At 30.5% G+C, this 26,236-nt stretch overlaps 1 pseudogene; it reads right to left on the reverse strand.

The window, feature by feature from the left end:
* Window positions 1-16,409, reverse strand: part of LOC142323402 (rapamycin-insensitive companion of mTOR-like) — a 77,279-nt pseudogene extending 60,870 nt beyond the window's left edge.
* Between the last annotated feature and the right edge of the window lie 9,827 nt (window positions 16,410-26,236).

Genomic DNA, 26,236 nt, shown 5'->3' on the forward strand with positions numbered 1-26,236 from the left:
TGGGATAAAACAACATGCAACAAGATAAAGTGAAAAACCTTCCTGTAAAAAATTTAAGCACATTTAAATATTAACTGCAGCCAGCAGCAGGATCAATTTACAAAGCAAGGTTAACATCTCTTAGAGCAACAGTTCAGTTAAATAACTTAACTCATTAACTTATAAAATATTAAAGAATAACTTACCCTAATTTCACGTTGATTTAAATAAAGAGTATTAACTATTGATCTTAAACCATCTTTCTCAGGATGACAAAAATTTAGAACACCAGGCCAAGATCGTAACAACGAAACAAGTACAAAATGCGTCCACTGCAGCTGTGTTTCAGTCGAGAAGTTAGTTTCACTAAAATAATAAAATTATAATAGGAAATAAATGTATAAAAATATTTTTTATTTTGTATATACAAAAAAAATTACACCGTTATCATCATAATTGAGGCAGAGGGATCTGGAAACCTCATTACTATTTATCTTTAACACTGTAGTCTGCCAGCTGAGTGACTCTTAGGATAAGAGATTTTCTCTTACTAAGTGACAATGGCATGTGAAGGCAGATGGAGTTGGGGCACTGTATTATCCTTCGAATGAGAAAGAACTCTTAAAGGCAAACTACATTAAGGACAAAGATGGATATCCTTAAGAAATAACATGGCAGTCCAAAACTATGATAGACAATGACAAATAACAGTTATGCACATGAAAAATATCAAAATAATTATACTTATTTGCTTATAAATGCAATTTCATAAAATTACGAGGTCTGTTCAGAAAGTAGCCAAACTTTATTTTTTTAATCTTTTTTATTAATTTTACACATTACTACCGGTCCTTGTCCCATTTTAAGTATTCCCCTCCCTTACTCACAACTTTTCCCAGTGGTGTTTCCACTGGTGAAGCAGTTCAGGATAGCTTCATTTGAAATGGCCTTTAAGGTCAGCGATGAATTTGCTTTAATGTCATAAACAGTCTCAAAATGGCGTCCTTTAATCACTGATTTTAATTTCAAAAATAAGAAAAAATCACAAGGAGCTAGGTTTGGCGAGTAGGAAGGCTGAGGAAGGACAGTCATTTAAATTTTGGTACAAAATTGACTAATTGACAGAGCTAAGTGTGTAGGAACATCGTTGTGGTGAAGGAACCATGAGTTGCCTTGCCATAATTCTGGTCTCCTTTTGTGGATTTTTACACATAACCATTGTAAAATGCTTTGACAGTACACACAGTTCACTATTTCACCTTGAGGCAAAAATTCAAAATGCACAATTCCATTAAAATCAAAAAATAAACAGAGAGCATCACTTTGACATTGGATTGAGACTTACATGCTTTCTTGGGGCATGGAGATCCTTTACCAATCTATTGTGATGATCAAACATTTTTCTTGATGTCATAGCCATATCCTAAACCCAGCTTTCATCTACCGTTATGATCCTTTGTGTAAATGTTTCACCATTAGTGGCTTGTTCAAGAAGTTGCCAATAAACGTCTACTCGATGTTCTTTCAGCTGTTCGGTCATCAAACGAGGAACAAACTTTGCTGGAACTCGATGCATGTTCAATTTTTCAGTCAAAATGTCATGTCATGATCTAATTGAGATGTTAACCTCTTCCGCAAATTCTCTGACAGTGAATCAGCGATTTGCATACACCAGATCGTTGATTTTCTGAACATGGGTGTCATCAGTTGAAGTCGAAGGCCTTCCTGGTAGATGGCCATCTTCAATTGACTGACTACTACTTTTAAATCATGAAAACTATTTGTAACATTGCATACAACCTACAGCATCATTTTCATAAACTTGTTTCTGTGAAAATCTTCTCCAGTTTCACGAAAAATTTTACATTATACTGTTGCCCCTGAAAATCATTACAAAAATTGTTACCAACACTTAAACACATTGCACTCGAATAACAACAACACGAAAACTAAATGAGATATCAACAATCCAAGAATATGTGATTACAGAGAAGGTTTTGCAGAACACAATGCTGCCAACCGCACATCAATAAATACCTCCATTGACATGTAATTAAAAATGTTCGGTTATTTTCTGAACTGTAATGTCTGTCAGCAGTGATTGCTTTTAATTATTTTTATTTTAATCACAACTGTCTGGTATAATTGGACAGAAAACATCACATCTGCTGATTCCTTTCACTACACTTGAAGTAAATTCAGATGATAAAATTATTTTTTTGTAATATTAAAAATAAGTAATATTTTATTCACCGATGACAACAGGAATGGGAAGAATGCTACTCTAGAATTTGCCTGGATGGATCAAAGGAAACACCATTGTAATATCTTGATAAAAACAAGTTACAAATTACAAAATTAATTTTTTAAAATACTAAGAAATTGTAGTAAAAAAATATGTAAATAAAATAAACAAATAAAATCATTATAAAAAAATACCAATTTTTAAGACAGTAAAAATTGTCTGAACGTGTATTTTATACATATTAAACGATAACACAGACTTCAGTCTAGAAAAAAAAATTGTATTAATTAGAAACTCATCCTAAAATTGGTGGTTCTGTAAGTTAAAATCAAGTTTTTTAACTTTTACAATGATTCATATATTTAAAAAAAAAACAATGGAAGCATAATAAACCCTTTTTAAACCCAAAGTATCTAACTGGGCACAAGTAGATATTATTATAACTTTTTTCTTTATCTTATAAATCATTTAAAGTACTCATTACATCACTGAAAGTTTTAAAAGAGATATTATATTTCCCATAATATACATAGGTATAAAGGTAAAATAAATATTTAATAATAGTAAGTTTAACTCATTATTAAAATAATTTTAAGAAAAAGAATATAGTTTAATTTTATTGCGCAGAAAATCAAATTATGTTTGTTGGAGATGAGAAAAAATTTGATTATCCTAAAAGAATTAATCAACTAACAAGTTATCCAGAAATTACATATTATGAGCAGCAGAAATTTTATTACATAGAAAATAAATTACATCGATCAATTCATATGACATTCCACAGGTCACTGGACATCTAGTGCAGATTTACTGATTCTGGAAGCCAAGTCTTGTTCTGAAAATTTAATTTACTTACAGCTTATTCACGGCCACCATGTTACAATCTGCTGTTAATTTAAATCATCTGATATCAAAAACAAAATAGTGGCTGGAGACATATTACAGACAATATTTTAATAAGCTAAATTAAATCCAATTAATTAAAAAAATTTAAATTCATGTAAGTCTCATCTTGAGTAAGTCTCACTATTTATTTATTTTCCTACTTTCTAAACTATTACTGTTATAAAGTATAATTTTACTTCATTAAGTACAAGAATAATTTAAATATACTTAAATTATATTTAAATATATTATATTTATATATATTTAAATAATTTAAATATATAAACTATAAGTTTTTGAATTATAATAATCAACACAGATGCCCTGGAAACATTTTTTTTTAAAAATAAGAACTCCTTTCATGCAACCTCTTAAATAAAAATAAGTAACTTAACAATAAAAATAACTCTCCATTAAATTCTTGACTGATATATAGCAAATAAAAAGTCTTCTAAGGTTATACTGGTTGTTTTTAAATTGATAAAAAAGATAATACATTTACCTTTTTATTCTACTAACAAAAGTTAAATGGAAAATAAACTGAAGTAGGGATATAATCAATTACTTATATAACAACCTATGTAATTATAATATCAACAACTACAATTAAATAAATTAAAAAATAATAAACTGAAAGAGTGAAAAAATATACAGAAATTATTTTATACACTAATAATATGATTGAAAACATAACTAAAACTTACAATAAAGAAACATTTAAAACAATATGCCAACCTAATAATTAAATAATAAAATATTCAAAAAAACAAAAATAATAATAAAAAAATAAACAATTTTTGTGGAATTTATAAAATTAAATGTAATTATAGTGATAGTATTTATGTAGGAAAAACAAATAGATCCTTTAAAACTAGATTTCTTGAACATTATAGAAAACAGCTATTGCATGTCATCTATGGATTCATGTGATGTAAATAAATAAAAATCAAAAGCATTTTTAGAGAGTTTTTAAACTCACCTAGGTCTTCCAAGTGTATGTGGATCAGTATATGGTGAAGCTAAGCAATCAAAACTTATCATTGCTTTTATTCTTGTTTCTGGCTTATTAACTAGATATAGCAAAGCTCCAATTACAGTTTCACCGATGCGAGATGATGCTCCGACATTACAATGCTCTAGTCAATGCCTTTACACCACCGCTACTAATAAAAACTTCAGGATTCAATACACCTATAAAAAACACAAAATGGAAAACCTATAAACAAAAGATGGCTTAACAATCTTTTTTCAACGGGTGATCAACTCTGCAGTATTAAATAGTGAAGTAAATACTTATCATAAAAGTTTGAAATTATTGTACAAAACTGCTTATAACCTAATTTTAGTAATAAATCACACAGGACAAGTAAAATAATGAAAATATCAAAATTAGGCTGATATAAAGGTAGAGAGAACTTACTTGGATTAATGTACTGATAGAGCTAGAAATTAAAAAAAGCATCTTTATAACACCGTAGGAGAATTATTTTATGGTATGAAATGTATAAAACAAAGGAAAAATGTAACTTTGCAATATAGTTACTGGATAATAATCTTAAAAATTAGATGACTGATAAATCTAAAAGATATTTTAAAATGAATTAGACAAGAAACAGAAATTTATGAAAGAACTTATAAAAAATAGACGTGGTTGCAGGATAATGTAGCATTACATTCTTGGCGAGTTAATATTTTATTTGTACCAACAGATTCAATGGTTAAAAACTGCAAACTGAACAAAAAATACAATATTTATAAAACAGATAACTGAGGATATAGAGAAGATACCAAATATTTTTAGATCAACCCTTTTAGTAACAAGATCTTAAAGTACATACATATCGCTGTCACATTTAAATCAAAAAGTAAGCTTCCAAAGAAAAATGGAAAATATGAAATGACAGCTCTACTTAAAATACATCTCCAGATGGTAAAAAAAAAATCTATTCCAGCAGTATAAGGAAAGAATCCCTTTTTGAAATTTCAGGAATAATTTTCAACTGTTATTTTTCATTAAATGCATCCTAAGCAGGTAAATTATAAAACCACTTTGTAAAAAAGTGGGTGAAACATCTTGTACCCCATTCAAAATGAAAAAGAAAACATCCAAGTAAAGTTGTTTCTAATATTACTTTTTAACTGGTGAAATTTTTTATTAAATGCAACTTCAGTATCTAAATTTAAAACAAAAATCACCATCACCAGGACGGTGGGTTTAATTTTTTAATCAATACCTTATTTTTAAGTACATTATTAGTAAGTAAGTAGTAAAAGCATATTTTTCATTAAAAATGAGCTGTTCACTGATAAATAATTCAAGTGAAAATATAACAGACAAGTAGTAATTCAATTATGCAAATTGCTAAGTTTGGTAAAAATTAGTTTATTTTCTTAAAAGAGATTCTGCTATTCATTGCAGTCTCATATGAACTGAAAAACAGATGCAAATTAAAATAATGATGATAATTTTTCTTCAATTTGTATAAAATGTAAAGAAAATATGAAATTAAAAAAGCACTGTAACTTTAATTTCATACAATAAAGAGAGCATATATGGACGAAATGATTCCGGAACCGATTTAAACTTTCTCCATACTTAAAATCTCAATTAAAAAAATCGGTTTGCGCCTCCACGTTGGTTCGTCTGGATAACCAGTTAGAAACATGGAGATTTCTACTGGTGAACTAAATCTGAATCACCTCTCTGGATCACATCCAGAGTTGTAACTCGGGAATTTATTCCCACCCAAGGCTGACTTGTCTTTGAAAGTCAAATATGGAAGGTCTTTTAAGAAAAAATCCACCGTCTGGTAAATACCAGAGAAGGCTGCACTCGGATCCGGTGGGCAGCTGCTTAAAAGATAACAATGAATCGGAGCGTTTGGAAATACCCAAAAACAACACAACTTCAAAATTGAGGATAAGACACAAGCAAATAAACTACATTGCCACTCACAACATTAATTCTCTAACTCAACCCGGCAAACTAAAAACTCTAACAGACATAATGGACAAACAAAATATCCTAATCGCAGGACTTCAAGAAATGAGAAACACCGATCGAGAGCCGTTTGAATCTCACGGTTACAGAATTTACAAAGGAATCCCTGGGAAACGTGTGATGAAGAATTGCCCACAGTTCGGAACAGGATTTGCAATCAATCTTAAAATAATTGACTCTGTCGTAGAATTTAAGTCTTACTCCCCCAGGATTTCAACCTTAACCCTAAAATCAGCCGATAAATTCTACACCATAATAAATGTCCATGCTCCCACCAATGACAAAAACAATTTTAAAAAAGATAGAGAAGAGATGGACAAATTCTGGGAACTTCTTGACCAAACTGCAAACAACATAAATAAGACCCACACGAAGATTTTAATAGGGGACTTTAATGCCCAACTTGGTAAAGAACGAAGATATCGTGATATTATCGGAAAATGGCCTGCCCAAAAGAAAACTAACAAGAACGGCCAAAGACTTGTAGAATTTTGCAGAAACCATAATATGATCTCAAAATCCACCTATTTTATGAGAAAACCAAACAAATTGAAGACTTGGAAACACCCAGATTGGAAAAAAGGAGAATAGCAACTGGATCATGTTTGCATGGACCGGAATTATCACAAGGAGATTTATAATGTAAAAGTCTTGAGAGGAACAGATACTGGATCGGACCATTGCTTAATTAAAGTTAAAATAAAATTCACCCCGCATAAAAAGAAAAAATCCCAACCTAAAAATAAAAGAGCTTATGATCCACATAAATTAATAAACAATGCCATCTTTGAAGAAACAACAAAAAAAATCAAATTAACTAATAATTTAAAATAACTGACATCCCAACTGAAAGAAATAGCCCCTATAAACCCAAGAAAAAAACACCAATGGTGGAATGAAGAATGTGACAAAGCAGTCAAAGACCGACACCGGGCTTGGATCAACCACCAAACCCAGAAAACTGAAGAAAGCCCAAAAAAAACTTGATTCAGCAAATAGAAGAAAGTTCCAAGAAAACTAATTTCCGAGACTATTATAAAATTTTTGGTTAGGCTCTTCAAAGATATGAACCACCCACCCTTATGCTGAGAGGAAAAAAAGGAAATATGGCCCACACCAATAAAGAAAATGCTGAAATTTTGGCAGAAACCTTCAATAGACTCCTCAACTGTGACGACCCCCCAGAGCTTTTTGAGATTGACACTGAAACTCCAGTTAAAACTTCACCAGTAAATATCAACCCGCCAACAATTCAAGAAGTTCTCGCAGCCTTAAATGAAATAAAAAACTACAAAGCAAGCGGAGAAGACCAGCTTTTCGCAGAACTCTGGAAACACTCATCAGTTTATTCAGTCAAAACTTCCCTACATCTATGCCTCGTGAAAATATGGAACGAAGAAAAACTTCCAGAACACTGGACCCCAGCCCTCATCCATCCATTACATAAAAAAGGGGATAAAACTAATCCGGAAAACTACAGAGGCATATCTCTCCTGGATTGCACATACAAAATCCTGTCGAGAATCATATACAACCGATGCAAAGACCAACTTGAACTAGAACTTGGGGAATACCAAGGGGGATTTAGGCCATGGAGAGGTTGCCCGGAGCAAATAATATCCCTAAAACTTATGATGGACTTATATAAAAGACGGAAAAAACAACTAATAATCACCTTCGTCGACTTTAAAAGGGCCTATGATTGTATACACCGACCTCCATGCTGAATATTCTGAGAAACCTGGGCCTTCACCCTAAACTCGTAAACATGATATAATTAACTTTAACCAATACCCAGTCCAGAGTGAAATTCAGAGGCGAACTCTCTCAACCCTTCTACATAAAAACTGGATTGAGGCAAGGAGACGGCCTCTCACCACTCCTTTTTAACTGCGCCCTCGAATTTGTCATGAGAAAATGGTATGAAATAAATCCCAAAAATATAAAAACGGGTACTAAGAAAAACTCCATCGCACTAAATCGCCTAGGATTTGCAGATGACCTCGCTCTTTTAGCAAATAATATTCAAGAAGCCAAAACACAAATCATGAGCCTTCAAAACCTAGCACAAAAGATAGGGCTTCATATCTCTTTCGAAAAAACTGAACTGATGGCCATAGATCCTCTGGTAATAGAGCACATTACGGTAAACAATCAGAAAATTAAAATAGTAAAACAATTTAAATATCTAGGGGAAATAATAACTTATAATTTAAATGAAAAAGTGACATGGGAAAACAGGATAAATAAAATGATTAAATCCCAAAAATTAACTCGGTCAACATATAACAAAAAATGCCTTTCTGCTAAAACAAAACTTAAACATTATAAAACTGTAGTACAGCCAGAAGTCACAAACGGAAGCGAGACCCTTTTCAAAATCACTCAGAAAAACCGAATCGAAAAAATTCTGAAAATAGAGAAGAGAATTGTCAGAACGTGTATCAATAAAAAACACCAAAAAGAAGCCCGATGGTGGATTGTGCCAAATGAGGTGGTGTATCGAGAAATAGAGCCTGTTACTGATACTATGCGGAAAAAAAGAATCTCTTTCTTCGGTCATCTCATAAGGACGCCGCAAACAAGACTGTCAAGAAATATCATTGAAAAGCTCTGGTTCCAATAGCTAGAAGTAGGATGGATCAAAGAAATTAGAGAAGATATGAAAGAATTGGGAATTTCCCTGACCGACCTACAGAATAAAACTGGAAAAATTACAAAGCTAAAAGATAAAAGCATTAGATTTAAACAAAAGACAGACAAACGACAAAATACAACGAAGAGGGTGTTTACGGATGAAGAAAAGAAAGCAAGATCTGAACAGATGAAGAAATACTGGACAGCTCGAAAGAGTAAAATAACACGCTTTTCTCAGAAAAGATCCAACTAAAATTGACTTAAGTGGTCCCATGTTGGCCGTAAAAGCATAATAATAATAATAATAATATATATATATAATTTTTTCCTCAATAAAAATTTATTTTTTTGTTACATCAAAAAGTTTTATTAATATCAAATAATAATTTTTTTTTTAATTTAAAAAATTATGATGATGAAAAAATGACCAGGTCTGTTTAGTAATAAATAAATCTATTTAGACATATATAACATGTCTACTTATGTAGCATAATAAATTTTACCTCTATTATATATAAAAATTATACACTTCTTAAAGTTTTAATTAGTCTTATTAAAGAAACTTCATATTTTCTAATTCTCATGTGTAATTTTTAAATAAATATAGTTAAATGCAAATAGTAGTTTATGACATTGGTATGTGCTGAAAGTACACTGCAGAATGCAACAGTTTAAAGGGTTACACCACTTTGTATATGATTATAGCGAGCTGAATTCTTATTAATACGAACTGTCCTCCAAATCAGATAATTAATATATTATGTTGAAAGGTTAAAAACATCCATAAATATAAAATTTGATTAGAAATTAATTAGGGACTTAAAGGCAATAATGAGTAAATTACTTTATATTTACTGTACAACCATGTTACAAAGTTGTTATTGTCTCCCATTAGGCAGTTTATTTAGAAACATTGCTGCCAAGTCAATATGCAGACACTCACTGTCAAAATATAAGAAAACCATACTAAATAACAATATAGGATGATTTTGAGCATAATTCCAGATGAGTCTACTTGTATACAACTCTACCACATAAAGCTTTATCTTAAACTTTTTAAGATACATATACTCCTAAGCTGGAATATCAAGAGCTACAAAAAGAGACTGCAGATTTGTCACTTAAGACTGTAATACCCCTCCAACTATAGTACATATGCAACCTTACAATACAACATCTCATAACAAACATTTGGTGAGAGGTCAAACCTAACAAACATCAGTTGGTGCACTCTCAGTTAATGACGATAAAGAAGTGCACCTTCATTTCTGCATCAAGTATTGAATAATTTAACAGTTTTATAGAATTTCTTGTCTTTAGTGATGATGCAACTTTTCAAATATAAAGAATTATGAATCGCCAAAAAAACATGAATCTGGAACCAGAAATTCCCACAGTTATTGAACATCTGCAAGAATCCCTAAAGGTGAACATGTTTTGTACTATTCAACGTACACAGCATTTAGTTTTCTTAGTAAAGTCAACAGGAATACTTAGACAGATTGAACAGCCTGTTGCTACAACTTTATGAAGATGAATCACCCACAGATGATGACTGGTAGAATCATATCTACCATTATGATGACTGTCTTTCCAGTTACTACAAGATGTGAAGATACTTTAGTGAAAACTTGCCAAAATGTTAGGATAGGGTTCGAAAATTGCAATGATGAGGTATTAATACAGTAGCAACAATGATTTCCAAATTTTATCAGTGTAGATTTATAAAGTATATTGTTTCCTTACTACCATTCCCCTGCTGATCTTGTGGAATTTTTAATCCACTGCTGCTGTAACAGTGATCAACTGGATGATGTCTCACATGTATACGAGACATATCATCAACAGTATCACCTACATATCCATTTGCAACTGTAAAGAATACACTGAGCAAATGAAAGAATTGTAAATAAATTTAGGGAGTTTATCTTCATTTTATTGCAACAAAATTTGGAATCTTTTATTTTGAGAGGGAATAACTGAACAGGTTAATGTTGCCCAAATAAGAAGAGCAGGAAAATGCCTTACTGCATTCAAGTATATATCAAATTATACAACTGCAAAGAGAAATACATGCAGAAAATCTTTTTTCATGTGGTGACAATAAACAGAAACAAAAAGTTGCTAAAAATGGACTCTAGAGATTATAAAAATAATATTAATCAGTAACAGTAAAACTATTGTGAAATAGAATAAAAAAATTAAAATAAGTAGTAGGTACCCATACATATACAAGCAAATACTTATACAGTGAGTAAATAATAATAATAATCTCTCTCTCTCTCTCTCTCTCTATATATATATATCTCTCTCTCTATATATATATATATATATATAGAGAGAGAGAGAGAGAGAGAGAGAGAGAGAGAGGTAAAACTGCTGAACATATATATTTTTTTTTATCATACCTCACTAACAAACATGGATACTGTAATTTTATACAAGAAGCAAAATCCTGTTTAGTTTGCATAAGAAATTTAACGACTCGAAGTGCAGCTGCTCGAACAAGACTAGATTCATGTACCATAGCAGGTCGTAAGCTGAAAGCAAAAAAGAAAAAAATGAACAGAATGAAAAATAAATATTTAAAATGAAAAAGAATTTTTTCAAATGGGCATTCCACCTGGTTAAGAAAAATAAATGTTTTAACACTCACAATATAAAATTTTTATAAGACTTGTTATGTTTTATCCTTTCATTTAGATATATAACAAAATTAGATATGTACCTAACTTTTTCTACTCAATTCATTTGTGCTTTAGTTTATAGCTATTTAAAGTTTAGTTAAAAATAATATTTTTTGTTTTTCAAGACCACCAAAACAATTTTTGCTTTCCTTATCAAAAATTATTTCTCATCTTATTAAATCACTCCAAATAAATCTTTTTTTAAATTAACCATTAAAAAATAAACATTTCAGAAAAACTTACCTAACACTCAAAGCATTATTAAAGTGTATAAGAAGTTTGTTTTAATATTGGAATTTTTGTAGGCAACGGAAAAGAGTTATCAAATACAATTTTGCCACATGATCCTTAATTATATTCACCACAACTAACAATAATTCATGGCTTTTTCCTTCCCAGAAAAATATTACTTTTATTCAGAATTCTTGGGAAAAAATTTTTCAGAGAGTTATACAAACTTACCGCCCGGAAACAAGTGTACATAAAACATACATTTGGAACTGAACATTAATTAGTGAATATTGTTGCTTTTCAAGTACTCCCACTGTGAATTTAAATCCAGGTTTGAATTCACATTTCTGAAAACAAGTTTGAAACCCTTTTTTCAAAATACTCTTGAGTTTGTATATCACATTATGCTGGATTCCAATAATGTTAAAACATATTCCTTCTCTTAATGCATCTTTAAATTTGGGAAGAGCCAGAGATCATATGAATAGTAATAATATTAGGGTAATTACCTATTTAACAAACAGCAGAAAATATCTCTTTGGCAACCTTTAATGGCATTCTTACTTTTGTTAAACTATAACACAAAAACAACAAAATCTCACATACCACAATAATATATCTTCAGTTGGAAATCCAAAATCTTTATCACCATCTTCATCAGTTATAATTTTAACAAATCCATTTAAATAACTAATTTGATGACTTTCTGAAACACCATGTTTTTTTGATACACTGATCAATATCTCCTTTACATTTTCAGCAACTCCTAGAGAACAAATAGAATTGATATTTATAAAACAAAATTATTTATACAATATTAGGGAATTGTACAATATTAGGGAATTGCGAAGTGAGTAAAACATTTTTATTTTACCAAAGTATTAATTTGTACACAGTTTGTTGTTTATGAATATATTCCTGATGACACACAAACTTATTCATAATACCTAACCTGTTATACCTACCTTGTCATGAGACCTACCAACCATATCACCCAAAGATCAAGCAGAACTTAACATTTTAAGATTCATATTAATGGATGCACAACCCGATCACTGACTTACTCCTTTGGTAAATAAATAGAAATAAAAACAAAGAAATGAAATGAAATATATGTTACACTAAAATATAAGAGAAAAATACACTTAAAAATATAAGTACACAATTCTTGAAAGCTTGGTACCTAGCCTTGTAAAAAGTGGAGAGAGAATATGGATCAAGAGGAATGAAAAAAAACCATGAAGGTTTTGAAATTTGGTTATAATACGAAAAGGAGAAAACAAAATGAAATTATAGAATAAGAAATGAGAGAAGCATTAAGGAGAAGGGGGAGGTATCTGTTGAAAGATATTAAAAAAGTAAAATGTTATTTTCAATCATATGTTGTAGAGGCACCTTTCAGAGAAGAATTGTAAAAGGGAAAAGAGAATGAAAAAGGACTAATACCAGGGTCATTTGGAGAGTTCTCAGCTTGACAAAGAGATGATGCAATTATGACCAAATCACTATGTTTTTATCAAGTATGATCCTTTAGATGGTGGGCTGCAATGTTTCAGCAGATGCATACGTTTCATCTTTGTAGTGAATAAGCAATGCAAATAAGTTCTGACATTTACTAAAAAATGGATAAAATTGATGATCGAGTTGCTATAAAGAACTTTTATAAAAGATTTAATCCCAACAGACATATAAAAAAAGTTCATTTTTACAAGATTCTTCCCCTTTGTTTTCGTTGGTAAAAAAAGCAAGCTTCTGAATTTTAATGTGGTCCGTACATCTGTCCAAGATGATGAATGATCAGTGCAACCAAAAACAGTTACCAACAAAATGCCTCAAGAAATCACAACACCATATTAAATGACTGAAAGTATACAAGCTGGATGACATTACAAATATCTAAATAGACTGTGTCTATTTATATTTTATTAAATATTTTGGATGTGAAAAAGCTTTTTACTCTATGGAAAAGTTATTTTACGTCAAATTTATTAACAGTTGACCAAAAAAGCAATTGACTGAACACTTCTGAAAGGTGTTTAGACTTATTTAAATTGGATTTTGCTGAGTTTCTTCATTTTATAACAGTAAATAACTGATCGATACACCATTACATGCTAAACACCAAACAGAAGTCAAAACCGGAGTGCGAGTGGGTGAAAATGCGCCAAAGAAAGCGAAAACGGGTTTTCCAATTGTGGGAATAGTTATGGCTACAAGTTTTGGTTTTCTTATAGAGTGGTTCTATTAAACTTCCTGTAAAAAGGCAAGACCATCACCAGGGAGTATTATGCTTCACTATTAGACCAATTGAAGGTTGTTATTCAGGCTGAACAGCCACACTCGCAAAAAAGAAAATGCTCTTTCACCATGATAATGGGCCTGCTAACATGTCTCCAGTTGTAGCTGCAAAATTTCATGATTTACATTTCAAATTGCTTCCACATGGACCATATTTCCCAGATTTGGTTCCCAGGGATTACTTCCTCTTTCCAAACCTGAAAATATGGCTCCCTGGACAAAAATTTACATTAAATGATGAGGTCAAAGCTGACATGCGCTCATTTTACAGAGTTGGACAAATCCTATTACATTGAAGGTATTAAAAAGTTGGAATGTCATTGATCTATATATATCAAATTGGAAAATGGCTATGTTGAAAATCTTTTTTTAATTTCTGATAAGTTTTGTGTTTTCTTTGTCAGGCCAAGAACTTTTCAAATGCCCCTCATATACACATATAAATCAAAAAATCATATAAATCACATATTAGATTGTTTACAGAATTTTTTTCTGATGATGAATACTTTGATAATTGTTTATTATTCTATTTTATCTAATATTCTTTTTCTATTTTTTCTAATATTTTAAATTATCAAAAATACCTCAGTTTAAGAATATATAGGTAGTTTAAGTAAAATATATATAGGATAATACATTTAGTAAGAATATTTAAAAATAGTTTAAAGTTCACAAAGACAAAATAATGTTATTCCTGTGATCATATGCCATTATTATCTATCAATATATCTATGTTATAGCACTTCAGCAGAATGCTCACAATTGGGGGTTATTATTTCAATATCAATCATAGCTTCATATTCTAATTATAATTAGAATATGAATACAACTAAAGACCCTACCTAACTAAGCACTAACAGGGGTCAGCTACACAACAACGTGATTGTCTCTCCAGTACTCTACTCTTCTTTCACCAGTCAAACAAGTGCGTATCCAGTTACTATGCATAGTTAATTTTGTTGGATTATACTATTATGAATATTAACAAAATATTAAAATTTTGTTCTATCTTTTCTTCATACAATATTGTATATCCCTTTGTTAGATTTGCGTAATTTTTGTCAGTATTCACGTAAATTAATTATCTCAATAATAATTCATTAACTATATTTACTTATCACTCGTCAGTATTCAGTAACATGATATACACAATTAATTGTTTAAAAATGTTGTCCTTATGATTTACTTGTAATAATGAAAAAGGCATAAAAAACTAAAATCATATAGAATGATATAAAATGTGAATACTAATTTACTACAGACATAGATCTACTTATAATTACAGATAACGCTGATACATTTGCTATAGGAAGTTTACAATGCTAAGTGGCTAGCAATCAACATTATTAACTAATAATTATAAATTACATATTACTAGCTGTAAGTTATTTCAAAACATTCCCAAGTTTAAAAGTAATTATATACTTTTATTTGATTTTCTATTAAGATATTAAAAAAAGACAAAATAATATTAAAGTAACAATATAACTTTTAATCATATAGATCCTTCTGATGACTGCTGGGTAACAAGATGAAGAAACAATAATGTATTTTTAAAAACACTAAAAATACTTATTTTACTTATATCTGTTGACCCTGGGTTTCAATCATTGATCGTGCACCTAATCTTATACCTCAGATTCAGTATTTTAGCATTACAGAAACTCAATCCTTTTTTATTTCTTTTATATGAATATTTTAATGAATTTTTACATTACTTTGACTTATTTCAGGTACATTAAATGTAGCAGACAGAGTATAATTAAGAAAAATCTCAGTTCAGATGTTAAAAAAATAAAACAGGAAAAAGAAAAATTAAGACTGTTAAAATACTGACGCAGCATATTTAAACATTAACTTGAAGACTAAGATGTAAGTACTAACATTCATGAGTACATAATCTTGTGTTTTTATATAATACTACAATGTATAGGTTTCTGTACAAAAAACCTAAAATAAATAACTCTGCGATTTAATAATGCGAACAATCTACATTCCAGAAATAAAACATCTTAGTTCCACATCCAAAATATGTTTTTCCATAGCTTCACACAACTAAACACAGTAAAACACTAAAATTATTGAATAAAAATAAAATTACTACCGCTGATGTAATTTTTAAAGAAAATCTATAAAAAAACCTAAGAATACTAATTGGTTAGGCTTGTGTAACCAACAAAATTTAGTATGTTATTATAGAAAACAAACAGCAAATTCACATCTAACATTCAAGAAAACATTGAAAAAACCAACATACCTCTACTAGGATCCAATTTTATTCTTTTATCGGTGCCAGTGGAACCTGAAAAAATACAAACAATATAACCATACTGAACGAAACACAAAACGAATACTTTTAATCACAGAAATAACAAATAATTAAAAAAATTACCTCTAGTTCCACGACTAGAAAGAATATTTCTAACCATCCATCTGGAAACCCCCATAATTCATTAATTATACTATCGATTAATTATACTATCGATATTATACTATCGATTACCCGAATAAAACGATTGCATTCCAATTACAAGAAAAAATTTGTCAGTAACCATACTGAAAGATAAATTGCTCATAAATGAATCGTTTCTTTCGTGACGTAAATGACGAATGATAGGATTGGATTGATAGTAAAGGTAGTTACTTTTATTCGGATTTGAATACTAGATCGTGGATACCGGTTTCTTTGGTGGTTGGGTTTCAATTAACAATACATCTCAGGAATGGTCGAATTGATACTGTACAAGACTACAGTTCATTTACACTCATACATATCATCCTCTTAAGTAATACCTGAACGGTAATTCCCGGAGGCTAAACAGGAAAAAGAAATGGTAACTACTTTCATCCGGAGGCCCTGGGTTCTAATCCCGGTCAGGCATGCCATTTTCAGACACACTACAAATCATTCATCTCATCCTCTGAAGCAATATCTAACAGTGAACCTGGAGGTTTACAAAAAAAAAAGATTGCTAAGTACGCAATAAGTTCTATTTTTAAGGCTAAAACTCATTATTATGCTCACTAACTTCCATGTAAAATAAAACTAAGAATGATTTTAGAGGCAGAAAATGCTGAAAAGTTGTAACATCGTTATAACTTATTTATTGGGAGCAATTTGTGATATTGTTGTCAACTAACATGAATTACATATACTTCTGAAAAAGACAAAAGTAATTCTCAAGAATACCAAGAATCCTGTACTAATTATAAGTGGAAAGTAAGGACAGATGTGAGGACTTTACAAAATATTTTTAGCTTTCTTAATTAAATCAAATATGCTGTCACACAACAGCATATCAAGCTCACCAAAGTAAGATGCTACTTGTAACCACAAGCCACATCTCCACTCTTTTCAATACAAAGATTGCCTGGGTATTTAATATCATCATTTTCAGAGAATGCATCACAAAAATACAAATAGTCAAGAAGAAAAAAAAAACAAATAAACTGAAGATACCAACCTAATAAACATATTGGGTAAAAAAACCTATTTTTTATGTTTGAATAATATTACCTATTGTTAAAAAGGCAATAAATACATAAAATGTTTAACCGAAACTAGTAACGAATTTAATTTTAAGCAAAATGGTGTAAGATAAGCTGAATAAAACAAAGAAAAGTTAGAATTTTATTTACAAACAGTACATTATTATATTTGTCAGAAAAGTACTTATTTAATGTAAACAAAACCCATCCATATAAGCACGGACGAACGGCGACTCCACAGCGGGCTGTCTATCCTCCCTTCGTTTCCTGCTGTTTTCCCTCAATATCCCCATTATGTATTTTGATATTACCTCGAAGGTTTTGGTCCCGGAAGTATTGTAGACACTATATCCTGTGTGTTTAACTTTCCCGTCTTCCCATCATAGTCATTCCTTTGCACAATCCACCTCTGGCAGTCGAAGGCCACGTGCTCCAGAGTATCTCTTCACCGCAATAAGAGCAGGTATCATCTTTTACCCTCCTCCTACTATGCAGGTATACCCTGAACATACCATGGCAGGTCAGGAATTGGATGAGCCAAAAATTTAGCTCATCAAATCCACTCTCTTATCAGCTGATACGTCCACCTACCCTTACTTGACGTGTCCCAACTTTTCTGCCAATTGCTCTTCATTTCTTCCAGTGCTACTTCACTCGTTCCTCCTTCATACAGAATTGCTCTCATTCTCGTCAGCTGCTGTAGGGGCGGAATACCATATTACAATCACATATTATAAATTGTCTTATCTACACTGGGGAGGAACAAAATTAAAAAATTTCACTATTTTCAAATTTTAATTATGTATTCCATAAAACAATAAAACAGGAAACATCTTTTGCCTTTTGTGATTTTTTCAAAAAATTCATTTTTTTCTAGATATAAGCAAACAACTTGCTCAGTAAAAGTTAGCAGGAATGCATCACAGCTAGTACATACATACATGTGTTCATTTTCATTCAAATTTATATTTAAATAGCACGTTACTAAAAAAAATAAAAACTTATACTAGCATCGTACCTAGGTGATTAGATAATATTGAATAACAAGTTATTAAAACAACAAAAAAGCTTTAAATAACATAATTTAAAAAAATTTACTACTAATTATACATACCTACGTAGAATAATTATGAGAAGTGAACAAAAACTAGTTAAACAAGTTTTTATTTCTTTTCTTACAGACAATTTTTTATATTTGTAGTAATACATTGTGAGGACTGTAGGGATAGATCTTCAAAGTATTGCAATAAAGTTAATTCAAAATTTATTTTTGTTGAATATAATAATAATTTATTTGATGATGAATTTTATTCTTTTTGAAATGATTGTAAAACTCTTTGGTGCTTTGCCATTTAAAAATGAACATCAAAATTCATAAGTAGTACTATATATTGCTGATAATATACATGGAATGCTGTTATAAACAATAATTACATTGAATTACATACATGAAATAGGTACAGTTAATATTTCATTCGTTCAGTTTTGATAAATCTACATAGGGCTGTAATATTAAATATTTGGAATATAATAATATGAAAAAATTTGTATTGGAGTTCATAGAAAAATGTAATGAATTAATTAATTCTCTGCAATTACAAAACAGAATAAAAGATTAAAAAGTTAAGAAGCATATTTTCAATTGTTTTGTGATTATTTTTTTATCAGGTAGGTTTATTATAATTAGCTAATAAACTAACAGGTTATGTATTTGTTCAAACTTAAATATGTCCCAAATGCGACAATTTTTCTTGTTTACATACCTACAAAAGGTGGAAATGTGCTTTGTTGCTATTGATTTTCTTACCAAAATTGACATCCATTTGTCGATTTTCCAGTACTCAATCAACAAATATCTTGCATTTCAAATGGTCATCTAGCTTCAGTTCCTGGTTCAGCTGAATTTTAAACATGTGCATATGCAGATCTTTCTTTAAAAAATTGCACTGTGCTTTTTGAAATGTCCAGATGCAATGACCAATGGTACATTGAGGTTTTGGGATCCTATACCACAATATTGCTCAAAATGTTAATGTTTTTGAGCAATACTACAGAAATCACGTTGCCCCTTTTGACATGGAACAAAAGGCTGATAAGAAATAAAATAGGTTTCATATTTTAATAATAATTCACTTTATTATTATTAATTTTAATAATTTATTTGTATCCTCTCTTATAAGTGCAACACACATATTTTTAATTCTAATTCTATTTTTGTTTTAAAAAATAATTAAAAAAAGAAATTTCTTCATTCAAATTTAATTATAAATAAAAATTTGCTCAAATATGTTTTATTAATCCCTTTTGCATTGTTGTTATTTGTTTAATGCTCCATTATATATGCATTTTGTAACTGCAGAGGGTTCCTAACTAACAAAAACAGTACATAAAATAAGGCAAAATTCTTATAACAATAAAAACAAAATCACAAAAGGATTAGTGTTTTGTGGTATAACTATGACTAGTAAATTAAACAAAGCTAACAAGGATGTGAGGAATTCTCATTTTCATTAAATAATAGATATGAACTAAAACGGTTTAACAAAATATAGTTTGCATTAGAGAATATGCCTTAAATAAACAAGCATTCTATTTATCATGTTATAGTCATCACCAACCAATTAGCTTAGAAAAGGAAAGTTGAGTTACCTCACTATGTTATCAGTATGAAAAGTAAATTTCAAACAGCAAAGAGAGCCATCAGGTGGATTTCTGAGAACCATAGGAATCTGTGGGTCAAAAGATTGTATCCTACCTTTAACTACTTCCTAACATCTATTACCTCAATTTGACCATTGCTAAAGTAAAGCTATGTCTTGATATAGTCACAAATTTATGTGAAAGCATGATTAGAGTAATTGGACAATGCTAACAGAATAGTGAGAAAATCCATGCTGAAAATCATTATAGTCTGTTGATGATGAAATTATTTTGAGTGCTTTATAACTCTGCACATAAAACACTATGAAAACGAGTCAAAACGTTATGTCATGCTATCTACAACAAATTTAGAAGTAAAGTTGTTAAATCTAGATCTGTCGATATAAAAAATAATATTTTGTTCAGTGCTAATAATAATTTCATGAAACAGTTTTTAATATGAGATTAAGGATGTTCAGTCACTGTGATAAATTAACAATGAAAAGTTGAAATAAATATTAGTTACTAACCACAGTGGATAAACTCTGGGTCAAAAAAGGTGATTAAAGATTGAGTAAATTAATGGCATTATCAGCCGTAACACTAAATGGTGGTGGAGGGGAGTGATGATCATTGTTTTGTGGTCAATTGAAAAGGGCAGTATAAAAAAGCAGGTGATCAGATCAGGGCAAGTTCTACCACTAACCAAGAAAGAATAGATTCTATATTTCTAAAAATTTAGAAGTTGTAAGGCACTGTCCACTTAAATACTTGATAAAAAGTGAAGTCTAAAGGTGCTGGTTGAAAATTGAATGAAGAAATTCTGGGTGAAATCCAATATCCTCAAAGCACATAGTCTAAAAGAGAAAGCTGCAGCCCCATAATTTACATATAACTGCCTTCTACTGCTGAATACAAGTACTGGGAGAAGGGAAAAAGTTTCTTTGTATTTACACAGTAGGTGGATTTAGGATTGTGTAACTCTGGCAGTACTTCTATGCTTTTGTAATCTGACATATCGCTGAGTATTTTTAGAAAGGTTATGATTATAGAAGCTTATATAATTAAAAGTTACTCAATCTTGAAAATAAAGAAGAGATTTGATATATTTTGAAATTTTATAATAAAAGGGGAAGAATGCAACAGGCTACTAAAAACATTTGTGATGTTTATGTCATGAAGTAGTGTGTGTGGCATAAAACTGGTTTAAGAATTTCCAATCTGGAAATTTTTGTCAATGATGCATATTTCTCTAGTCGGCCAATGACTGAAAAAATTGGTGAAATCGTGAAAAAAATTGAGCAAGACTGGCTGATTAGCAGAGTTAGTTACAAATTAAATATGGACCATGAAACAGTTTTAAACCATTTGAAGAAGGATGGATAAAAAAACTATATGTGGGTGCCACATGATTTAACAACAAAAAATTTAATCGACAGAATTTCCATCTTAAAATTACTGCTAAAATGGAATCATTTTTAAAATGGCTCATTATGGGAATAAAAAATGAATCATACAACAAAATAATTTATGGAAAAGATTGTGGTTGAAGCAAGGTGAAGTTACACAAATGATGGCGAAGCCAAGATTAACGCCAAGAAAACCGATGCTTTGTATGTGTGGTGGTATTGGAAAACAACTGTGAGATGCAGTAACCTGGTCAAACGATTAATAGCATACTATTAAAACAATGGCAGATCCCAAACATCTTAGAATTGAAAGAACTTGGCTGAGAAGTTTAGTTGCATCACTGTATAGTTCTGACCTTGAACTGTAAAACTACCATTTGTTTCTAGCTCTAGAGGATTTTCTTAACAGTATTACGTTGGCTTCAAAAAAGGCCTATGAAGATCACTTGTCACAGTTTTTTGTCCAAAAAACACAAGTTCTAAAGATGGGATAAGATTTTATCTTAAAAATGGCAAAAGATGGTCGATCAAAACTGCACATATTTGATTTAATAAAGTTCATTTAAGATAGGGCTTCATATCTCTTTTCGAAAAAACTGAACTAATGGCCATAGATCCTCTGGTAATAGAGCACATTACGGTAAACAATCAGAAAATTAAAATAGTAAAACAATTTAAATATCTAGGGGAAATAATAACTTATAATTTAAATGAAAAAGTGACATGGCAAAACAGGATAAATAAAATGATTAAATCCCAAAAATTAACTCGGTCAACATATAACAAAAAATGCCTTTCTGCTAAAACAAAACTTAAACATTATAAAACTGTAGTACAGCCAGAAGTCACCTACGGAAGCGAGACCCTTTTCAAAATCACTCAGAAAAACCGAATTGAAAAAATTCTGAAAATAGAGAGGAGAATTGTCAGAACGTGTATCAATAAAAAACACCAAAAAGAAGCCCGATGGTGGATTGTGCCAAATGAGGTGGTGTATCGAGAAATAGAGCCTGTTACTGATACTATGCGGAAAAAAAGAATCTCTTTCTTCGGTCATCTCATAAGGACACTGCAAACAAGACCGTCAAGAAATATCATTGAAAAGCTCTGGTTCCAAAAGCTAGAAGTAGGAGGGATCAAAGAAATTAGAGAAGATATGAAAGAACTGGGAATTTCCCTGACCGACCTACAGAATAAAACTGGAAAAATTACAAAGCTAAAAGATAAAAGCATTAGATTTAAACAAAAGACAGACAAACGACAAAATACAACGAAGAGGGTGTTTACGGATGAAGAAAAGAAAGCAAGATCTGAACGGATGAAGAAATACTGGGCAGCTCGAAAGAGTAAAATAACACGCTTTTCTCAGAAAAGATACAACTAAAATTGACTTAAGTGGTCCCATGTTGGCCGTAAAAGCATAATAATAATAATAATAAAGTTCATTTGAAATAAAAAAAAAATTGTTTTACTTTTATATTAAAATACAAAAGAAACCTTTCCCCCAACCCTTTATAACATTCATTTTGGTTTGTCCTTCACAGATGACCACAAATTACCAAATATACCTGTAATTTTAACTTTAATGTATGTTAAAAGTTAAAACCTGCACTGTAATGTGTTACTTCTCATTACATTTATCATTTATATTAATAATATCATTGTCTGGCAAGGCATAAGACTTTTTACATACTCAAGAGGAGGAATCTTTAATATTTTTAACAGTAGATTTACCGATTAATTTATCTACAATTAATTTTTTCCATCTGCAATGAGGTCATTATGAGTACTAACTTATCTAACATCCTGACCCACATACGGAAAGACATCTGTCTTGTGATGATCCTGGTTGCTACCCAAACTCCTCTGTTGCTAGCCTTGATGAGCTTTACTGAAGGTTATCTTTTAGAACCTCTAAACCAGATAACACATCAAAGTCATCAGTTTGGCCTCTGTCAGGATGCCATCAATGCAAATGCCTTGTTAGACATTTCCATTAGTGCGCTTATACTACTTATTATTGTCTTTGTATGGCTTCTTCCAAGCACGACCACCTACTGTAACTTATAACCCTCAACTATAAAATTAACCAAAGTTTTCACACAAGAACTCAGCCCTTATCTATCTTCAATTAGACTATGCACTCAGATCATTACTTGATACAGCATTTTAAACACCAAAAATACTATTATCATAACAACAAAACAAGTGTCGATTAGATAAATGATAATCTTTTCCTACAATTCAATTTACTCAAAGTCCTCTTTGATTTACTCAAAAATCAAGAAACAAATTCACAAATTTAATAAGCTTCTAATGAAAACATTCTTATATCTCTCTGCTTTGGTCCATTTTCAGGAGTGAGATCAATGCCTACACCCTCCCATACCACAGTTCCATCACAGAGTTCTCAACACATCCTAACAGCAAATATCTAAACTGAAGGGGGCTTAATGCCGAAACGCCTATCTTGGTGAAGTAAGCACTCAAGTAGACTCATAGCCACTCGTGTTAACTTATGTAACAGTTTTCAATCAAAAAGGTTTACAAATTCCATTACAGGAACTGCCTTATATTTACACAGTGAGTGGATGCACTCTCAAACAAGATATGCCATTTGCTACTTCTTAAATCAAAAAGTGACCTTCCTATCACATCCAAGCTTCCCCACTGGTATAGTTTTCTAAAAGAGATTAGTGTGAAGCCCTGGGTGTAGTATGTTTGTGATATTGTTTAATGAATGTGTCTGTATGTAATAGAAATGGTTTATGTAGATGTGATATGTAGCCTTTCCGCAGTTTGAAGAAAGTCTGACCCGGTTAGAGTACCCCAGAATTGTTACGCCAAGTACTCTAAATATTTGAGGATCCCTACGGCCACAAACTGATGGTAATGCCTTTGACCCCCATTAGATTTTTTTTTTTTTTTTTTTTTTGTCTTCAGTCATTTGACTGGTTTGATGCAGCTCTCCAAGATTCCCTATCTAGTGCTAGTCGTTTCATTTCAGTATACCCTCTACATCCTATATCCCTAACAATTTGTTTTACATACTCCAAACGTGGCCTGCCTACACAATTTTTCCTTTCTACCTGTCCTTCCAATATTAAAGCGACTATTCCAGGATGCCTTAGTATGTGGCCTATAAGTCTGTCTCTTCTTTTAACTATATTTTTCCAAATGCTTCTTTCTTCATCTATTTGCCGTCATACTTCTTCATTTGTCACCTTATCCACCCATCTGATTTTTAAGATTCTTCTATAGCACCACATTTCAAAAGCTTCTAATCTTTTCTTCTCAGATACTCCGATCGTCCAAGTTTCACTTCCATATAAAGCGACACTCCAAACATACACTTTCAAAAATCTTTTCCTGAGATTTAAATTAATTTTTGATGTAAACAAATTATATTTCTTACTGAAGGCTCGTTTAGCTTGTGCTATTCGGCATTTTATATCGCTCCTGCTTCGTCCATCTTTAGTAATTCTACTTCCCAAATAACAAAATTCTTCTATTTCCATAATCTTTTCTCCTCCTATTTTCACATTCAGTGGTCCATCTTTGTTATTTCTACTACATTTCATTACTTTTGTTTTCAACTTGTTTATTTTCATGCGATAGTTCTTGCGTAGGACTATTAGATATCTAAATAAAATAAAACCTTCAGAATATAATGAATTAATAGGTACATAATTCAAAGCACAATACTTGGTTCATAAGTAATTTACTGAAAATATTTTTTAAATTATTATACAAGTGAACAGAGTTTTTTGGAAACATAATTAATGTAACATAAATAGGAAAAACAATACATAAATATGTTTATTTATATATAATGAATCCTAATTCATTATTTTTGTAAACCAAAAATATACAAATGTACATATTTTTCAATAGTACTTAATAATAATAATAATAATACAAACATATTGCAAAAATACAACCTTTGGGTATATAAAATTTAAAATTAATTGTATATATTAATTTAAAAATCCTTTTTTATAACCCTACTATTAAATTATTATACTCAACATCATTCAAAACCAGTATCCCGTGTCTTTGTTCTTGAAATTTCCATGCTCAAGAATTTGTACTAACACAAAAAGGTTGATTTTGAATTGTCACTTGTATATACCATTCAATAGAAAAAAAATCAAGTTTCAATTTATTTGAAGAGAAGTGTAAGAATTACAGTAAAATTATTACATTAAATCTCAGAACAAGTTATGACAAACTACTGGACTGAAGGTAAAATTAATTAAAATAATTAAATATTAGATCAAGATGGAAAGGAGAAAACTTTGTTTTAACCTCACGACTTACAGATGTACCTTTGGTATAGTCAACACTTTTTCATCTTTGAATCTGCAAGTTAATCAATTACATGTAATCTTTAAACATGAGATTCTTAACTTTTATTTAATATACTTAACACAAAAGTGGAACTAAAAGTTCGCAGTTATAATACCATTACCAAGAATATGTATCAAAATATAGTGGCTGCCTTTATGTTGTATTATGATTTTTATTCCGTTTCACAAAATAAAAAATTTTATACATCCTGAAATTAATACGAATTTAAATCTAAATAAATAAAAATGTAAATGTTAATTTGTTAAAAATCTTAAATCTATTTATATACCTAAGAAAACAGCATTATCTGTTGGATGTAAACGCAACACATGCTATACTAAATATTTTACAATTCCATTTCAATGTTTTCGATATGTGTATCTGC

This window comes from Lycorma delicatula, chromosome 4 (genome assembly GCF_047948215.1).
Source record: "Lycorma delicatula isolate Av1 chromosome 4, ASM4794821v1, whole genome shotgun sequence".
Classification (NCBI taxonomy): domain Eukaryota; kingdom Metazoa; phylum Arthropoda; class Insecta; order Hemiptera; family Fulgoridae; genus Lycorma; species Lycorma delicatula.